We start from the raw sequence: 7,723 nt of genomic DNA, 5'->3' as shown, positions 1-7,723 counted from the left end.
TTTGTTGGATTTGAAGAAGGTGGGGCGGCCAACTTCACTCACATTCTGCAGCTTCCATAGAGGCTGGATTCTTCTTCTTCTCACCCCAACCGGTCGCAGCAAATGGCCGCCCCTCCCTGAGCCTGGTTCTGCCGGAGGTTTCTTCCTGTTAAAAGGGAGTTTTTCCTTCCCACTGTTGCCAAAGTGCTTGCTCATAGGGGGTCATATGATTGTTGGGTTTTTCTCTGTATCTATGAAGCGCCTTTAAGGCGACTTATGTTGTGATTTGGCGCTATAGAAATAAAATTGAATTGAATTGAATTGAATTCTGTCAACGACCGTGGCAGTAGCAGACTGTGGAGTTGCAGGTTAAAAGCTGACCCAAACACAGGACTCTGATGACGATGATGAACAGGGAGTGTATTTACCGTGGACGATACCAAAAAACTGTATACAAAATCAGGAACTGTGGCTACCCTGGTGAGTCTTCCTGAATCCCACACAGTGCACAAGTGTCTATGAAAAAGTAAAAACAGCCACCCAAAAAACACCCCTGTTCCCACATCGTGACTCCAAAAATCAGGCTTTGCTCCCCGATTCCTGGCAATACATAACACACAGGTTAGCAGGATCATTCACAATAGCGAGGGTTTTTTTTTTCATACAAAGTCCACAGCTGTACTGATAAGTGGGACTTTAGAATCCAGCGCAGACTGGAGCTCAGCCACACTCTTAAATAGGTCACTCCTGACAACAGTCATCTGCTACAGCTGGCTTTGGATGATGGTAGCTGTAGCTGCCTCCAGCGTAGGAACACCTCTGGGGTCGCGATCCCTCTGGCAACCCAAAACTTCCAGGAGCATGAACACATAAAAATACGCAGGGAGACGGGGTGGGGGGTATTGGAAATTTGTCAGTTAGAAAAATGAAAAATGTCAGTTATTTATCAGTAATATGATGTCAGATGAAATGATAGTATCTTATATCTCCAAATGGAAATGTATTAAGCCGTGAGAGGAGCTGATATCCAGTTCGCTTACATTTCCAGATATCACTTAACTTACCGGACATTTTCATTCGGGTAAGTTCTATATATGTTCATATCACTCTTTATAGCTTAATAATATTATCGTTGGAGGTCTCGGAGGTTATAGAAATTGCGAACAAACATCGAATGGGAGTGACTTTGCAGACATACGTGCTATGTAACGATTCACTGATTCTTTCGCACAACTGTAGGGAAGCCTGCCTATGAAATGGCTGTAATATCTTGCCCGATTATCAATGTGGTAGTTTGCATCAACTTTACAATTATGGACACATAATATGACAACGAGATTTTAGCAGTTCATTGACAAATGTATAACATTAATTGTGGTAGGGGGTGAACCATGGCTATTACACTCGATGCACTCCAGCTGACACCTTGGTTTGAATGACAATGTACTCACAGTTTGGCGGCTTGAAAATAGCCAAATCTTGCACCCAGCCGTTAGTAAATTGGATGTGCGCCTCCAGCGATTTGTAATTACGAAACTGGTAAGCGCTTACTCCACAAGCAAGATACATAAAGATATCGGGGTAGGATAATGGCGGTAAGTCGTCGGTGGTTTTTACTCAACTGCCGTATTTCATATGGGTCCACATTTGCGATCCACTCTATTTTTTTTCAAGTAACTGCCGCTTCGCCTGTGGACGCAATCGGTCTCTATACCGTCCATTTTCTTTTGAGCTTCTTTTAAGCATGTTTATTGTGGTCGTCGTTCCAACACAGTGTGTTTGTTTTGATTTGTGGACCCGGAAGATGGTGCCACGCTCCCACAATACATTGCGGCATGACATCAACTCCAAAGCCCTATACATATGTACTATAATAAGACATCCCTTACTGATGATGATAAACAACTGCTATGCACTGCAAATTGGAAAAAGCACCAAGAGATGATAATCTCTTGGTGCTTTTTTAAGAGTCTCGCTGCAGCATTCTGCACAGTCTGAAGACAGATGGAGATATCATCTGAATTTCAGGAGCGGGACCACTCCTCCTTCATGCCCCCTTCGGCCTCAGGTTATAAAACCCCCCCTTCTCCAATACCTGCTCTTCTCATTTTTATGCGAACACCCCTCGTAGTCAGACGCCTTGCAATTCTGAGAGCTTGATTCTTACTCACCCTTCGGCCCATTACCATGGATTCCTCGTCACTCAGCCCATCGGACCAAGCCCTCACTCTTTCTCCACCTGATTTTCCCCGGGCAGTTCGGGATCTGCAAACTGATCTCCCCAGTGGAGCCACTGCGGAGTGCCCTATTACAGCTGGCCCGTCTGGCGCGCCTTCCAGCAGCCGTCCTCGCCGTGCAGCCGTCAGGTCTCCCCTTCCATGCAAAGCTACAACCTCCGATCCCCTCCCAGTAAAAGTTCTCGGCAGAGCTCCACTCCGGATCACCCTGAGGGGCGTCTCTGGCCCGTGATCGCTCTCAGCCTTCAACTCCGAGGATGCGCCACCGTTCCCACGCTCCGGTGAGGTCTCCCGAAGATTCTCTGCCCACGAAGATCTCCGACTGGACCATCGCCCATCTCCAACGTGTTCTGAAAGAGAGAAGCATCTGCTTTTGTCAATCCGATAACATGCCTCTCTCTGCATCTGCTAACCTTCGCCAACAAATCGTCGCTGGTAAATATGTAGATTTAGCTGAGCTCATTCTCCCTGCTCTTCCTAGGGTGATTGATGGCCACAACAGTTCGATTATTATACGTGATGCGGCCCCTTCTCGGTGGAAAGAGCTCACTCCGGTCGAGTTTTCTCTAGTCTTCTCGTTATACAGAGGCGTCCTCTGCACTGCTTTTCCCTCCCGAAGACAAGAGTTTGACTCCTATCTGACCATTATTCTCGGCCTTGCGTTACGATTTGGCAGCACCGGATTTTATCAGTACCACATCCAGTTTGCTTCTCAGGCAGCTGCTCACCTTCAGCAGTTTAACCAAGACACCTTCTGGGGCAGTCTCCATTAGGAAATCTCCTGCCGCATCTTCATAATAATAATAATGATGGATACTTTATTGATCCCCATGGGGAAATTACTTGTTTTTCTCTGCATTTGACCCATTCACTCAGTGAAGCAGTGGGCAGCCCACTAAGCAGGCGCCCGGGGAGCAGTGTGTAGGGACGGTACCTTGCTCAGGGGTACCTCAGGGTAGCCGTTAAGTGGATTCGAACCGCCGACCTTCCGATCATGGGGCGACCACTTTACCTACTGAGCTATCCCTGCCCCTATTCTTCTCTCTCCTGCAAGTTGTGCGGCACCCCATCACATCTCGCTTCTGCCTGCATAATCCCAGCCCAAAACAATCCACAGCCACACCGTCCTTCTGTTCTCTCCCGCATGACTAGCTCTGTTAGCCTCCACACCCATCCACATTTCGGCAGTAAAAGACGCCTTAAAAAATCACCCTAACCCAGACTTCGTCAACTTCTTAGTAAAAGGTTTCTCGGAAGGCTTCCACCCAGGGATCGTCTCCCAGCCATCGGTTTCTTGCACTTGCAAAAACCTGCAGTCAGCACTCAAAGAGGCGATCGTGGCTCAAAGAGTTGGCAGTTCGTCTTGTAACTGAAAGGTTGCTGGTTCGAGCCCCGGCTCGGACAGTCTCGGTCGTTGTGTCCTTGGGCAAGACACTTCACCTACCGCTTACTGGTGATGGCCAGAGGTGCCGATGGCGCGCTATGGCAGCTTCTGTGGGCAGCTGTGGCTACAACTGTAGCTTGCCTCCACCAGTGTGTGAATGTGAGAGTGAATGAATAGGGGAATTGTACAGCGCTCTGAGGGCCCCGAAAAGCACTATATAAATGCAATCCATTGTTGTTATTATTATTATTAAAGACCCAGAAACCATCGACAGCCTGCTCACCAAGGAAGTCAGGGAGGGTTTCATGATCGGACCCTTCCCTGAACCTCCCTTCCCCGAACCTCCCTTCCCCCTCTTTTGCATCAACCCTCTGGGCATCACCACCAGGAAATATTCTGGAAAAAACCGCATCATCATCGATCTTTCTACTCCCCACGGCAGTCAGATTCCAAGTATAAATAGCCTCATTCCCAGCGACGACTATCTCAAATACTCAACAGTGAACCATGTCATTTCTCTTATTAAACTCACCGGCAGAGGTGCATGGCTTTCTAAAGCCGAGATCACAAGTGCCTTTAAGGTCTTGCCGATTCACCCCAACTTCTGGCACCTGTTTGGAGTCAAGTGGAGGGATGCCTATTGCAGACCTTCGGTTGCAATAGCAGCCCCAAGCTCATCGATTCACTCTCCGAAGCTCCATGTTGGATCCTCTCTAACAACCATAAGCTGCCTCTTTCGTTCACCTCCTCGATGACTTCCTAGTCATCTCCCCTCCCATGTCACCACCAGCTCATGGGTTATCCACTCTCAGGTCTGTCTTCTCCGAACTCGGTGTTCCTTTGTCAGAAGAGAAAACAGAGGGACCTTCAACATCCCTGGAGTTCTTCGGGATAAACCTCAACACTGAACGTTTCCAGGCCTCCTTGCCCATCAAAAAGCTCAATCGCATCACCCTTCTCCTCCAAAACTTTCTCCTCGCTCCCACTTGCTCCAAACGACAGCTGCTCTCCCTTTTGGGAGACTTAAACTTTGCTCTACGCATAATCCCTCAAGGTCGCTCCTTTATCTCTCACTTGCTTTCACTCGCTACATCTAAACCATCACTCCTTGACTCCATCACACTGGATAGCTCTTCCAGGGCTGAACTGCGTCTCTGGCAACTTCTGCTCCCTAACTGGAATGGCATCACCTTCTTCTATGATGATCAGCTGTCCCACCCCAATGACGTTCAGCTCTTCACAGATGGCGCCCCTTCTGCTGGCTTTGGGGGCTATTACGGTCGAAGGTGGTTCTCTTCAGCTTGGCCTCCCAAGTTCCGTGAATATATCCACGATCTGTTCCTGCCTTCATCAGCCGTTTACGAAATCTACCCGGTAGTCATCGCAGCCTTACTGTGGGGCCACAAATAGTCAAAAAAATCCATCCTCCTTCGGTCCGACAACTTTACCGTAGTTGACATTATCAACAAAGGCCGAAGCAATTCTCCTTCCTTCATGCGGCAGCTCACGTGGTTATCAGTCACCCATCAGTTCCTAATCAGAGCAGAACACATTGCAGGCCACTTCAATTCCTTTGCTGACTCCCTGTCTCGTCTCTCACTCCAGACATTCAGAGCCTTGGCGACCCACGCAGAGGCAGCTCCGACCCCAGTTCCTCCATTTTCCGCCACGATGTTTGAGATCTAAATCCCAGCATCGCAGAACTCATCAACATCTCCCAAGAAGCGATTATAAATAGCCTTGCAGCAAGTACATTGTCCTCCTATTGGACCGCTTGGAACACGTTCCGTTCATTCCATCATAACTTCAACCTGCCCTCCCCGTCATTCGACATTGCAACAGTTTCCAGCTTCATATCTCATGCATTCCGGTTCCTGAGCATCAAAATTCCCACCATAAAGACATACCTCAGCGGCATCAATTTCTTTGCCAAACTGCTCACAGGTTCACCATGCCCAACCATTACGTCATCCCAGATATCACTACTTATCAAAGGTCTCCAGCGTCAGTCACCTGCCACGACCCTACACCACTTACCCCTAACTTCAGATCTTCTACTTCGCTACATCTCTACCCTCCGGCTGAAGTATAGCGACTACTTCCTGGCACGCACACTCGAAACCATGTTCCTGCTCGCCTTCTTCGGCTTCTTACGCTGTTCCGAGTTCACCTCCTCATCTTCAAAGTTCCATCCGACTCTTCACCCGTGCTTGAGTGACATCCACCCAGTCTCGAAGACTGCCTCATTTTCTCCCTCAAACGAAGCAAAACCAATCAATCGGGCAGCCCCACGCCTATATACTACTTCAAAATAAACTCACCTTTAAGTCCCTTCGAATCACTAACCCACTACCTCGACCTCAGAAAATCTCAGCACGCCTTACCTTCAGATCCTCTGTTCATCACCGAATCTGGCCACGCCCCAACCAGGACATGGTTCCTCTCACACTTTCGTCAAGTGCTCTTGTCCTCCGGGATTCCTCCAAATCTCTTCTCTGGCCATTCCTTCCGCATCGGCGCAGCGACTTCTGGCTCCCGCAAAGGAATCCCCAACCACTTAATCAAGCTCCTGGGTCGATGGTCATCACAAGCCTACCTGCTATACATTCACAACAATCTCCAAGACCTCCGTAATGCCCAGTCTTTGCTCCTGTAGGGGATGCCTTCTTGGAGGATCTGCCCGGCCCGAGAGCCGTCGCCAGTCCCCTTAAAGGCCTTCTCCAAACCGCAGCACTATTCACACTTCCTCATCCCTCATTGCCCATTGTTACCAAGGATGTGGTCCCCACTAGTGAATTAATCAAAGTGAGGCAGCAGTTTGCTGATTTCTGCCTTGTGACTTTTATATTAATCAGCCTAATAGCGTAGATGCTTTCTCCCTGCTGAAGACAATTGACAAAAGGTTATTCATATTTAAGCTCTAATTTGGCCATTTTTTCTTCTTTTTGTGTTTGTTTGTGGCCTAGATGGCCTGACTCAGCAGGTGGGGGTAAATGCTGTTTCTGAGTTTGCCTTCACCCAGGCAGTGCAGAAATGTCTCCGCTACGCTCCAGATCACATGGGTGGTGCAGGATGCCCGATATCCAGCCCGATCCCCGAGTAAACTTAAAAAAACAAGTGACCTGTAACCAATACATGTAACATCCGATCCGGATGGGCCTGGACCAGCTTGCTCTGGTGGTTTGCAGAGTATGGGGGTGCCTCCTGGGGTCAGCGTGGAGCTGGCCCCAGGGAGGGGCCCCTCCCTTCCTTCCCTCCCCATCTCAAGCTGCCTCCCTCATCCCACTTCACCACAATCACCCTTGGGGTAAAGGTGTGTCACCGGGTGCGGGGGAGGCACTCCCCCTCTGTCCCCTTCTGACTGCCTGTGCCTCAATTTTACCCCCACAGTTGGAGTTGGCCACCCAATTGAGGTGTGAAATGTGGGGCCTCCCTGCTGCTGCGGAGTTGGGGTGGTCTGCTTCTCTCCACCCCAAGGAAGAGGGTAACACTACCTGGGTCTGGGTGCAGTTTCCCCCTCCAAGGGCAAGGGTACCTAGAGCTGGGGTATAGAGTACGCTTGGGGAGTGTGATTGTGTGTACAGTGTCTATTTATTTCTGTATCCAAGTTGGGTGAGTATTGAGCAATTGCATATGAGAGCATGAGGGTGGGAATGGATGTTTGTATCTGTGTGTGCCTGTTTGTCTGTGTCTATATGTCAGGTTGGGTATCAGACGTCACCTCTCTAGGGACATCTCAGGCCCTCCAAGGTCTGGAGGCCTTTCTCCCCCCACCACCCCCCCTGCCAATGGCAGACGCCCTCAGACATCGGTGCATTGGTGGTTCTTTGTGTCCGGGGATGGGCGTCCAGGTATGCACCGGCTCACTCCTTGGTGGCTGCTTGTTGGGGCCTGGAGCCTGGGGGTCGCTCGGGCCCCTTCGGGGGTGGGGTGCTCTCGGCCTGGGGCTCGGTCACTCTGGCACAGAGCTCAGCTCTTTCTGAGAGAGTGGCACGGTTGCCCCTCTGTTGGTCTTCCTTGGTTTCTTGTGCTCTGAGGGCCATTGTTCGGGCCCCTTCGGGGGTGGGGTGCTCCCGGCCTGGGGCTCGGTCACTCTGGCACAGAGCTCAGCTCTTTCTGAGAG

General features: G+C 49.9%; 1 pseudogene; it reads left to right on the top strand.

Moving 5' to 3' along the window:
* Positions 1 to 3,978: 3,978 nt before the first annotated feature.
* On the top strand, positions 3,979 to 5,286 carry LOC146575545 (uncharacterized; annotated as a pseudogene).
* Positions 5,287 to 7,723: the final 2,437 nt, after the last annotated feature.

Source organism: Mchenga conophoros, linkage group LG4 (genome assembly GCF_057382185.1).
Source record: "Mchenga conophoros isolate Kocher_MC1m ecotype Shallow Benthic linkage group LG4, M_conophoros_male_GT1.1, whole genome shotgun sequence".
Taxonomy (NCBI): domain Eukaryota; kingdom Metazoa; phylum Chordata; class Actinopteri; order Cichliformes; family Cichlidae; genus Mchenga; species Mchenga conophoros.
The sequence above is the reverse complement of the archived record's forward strand: the minus strand, read 5'-3'. Positions and strand labels throughout refer to the sequence as shown.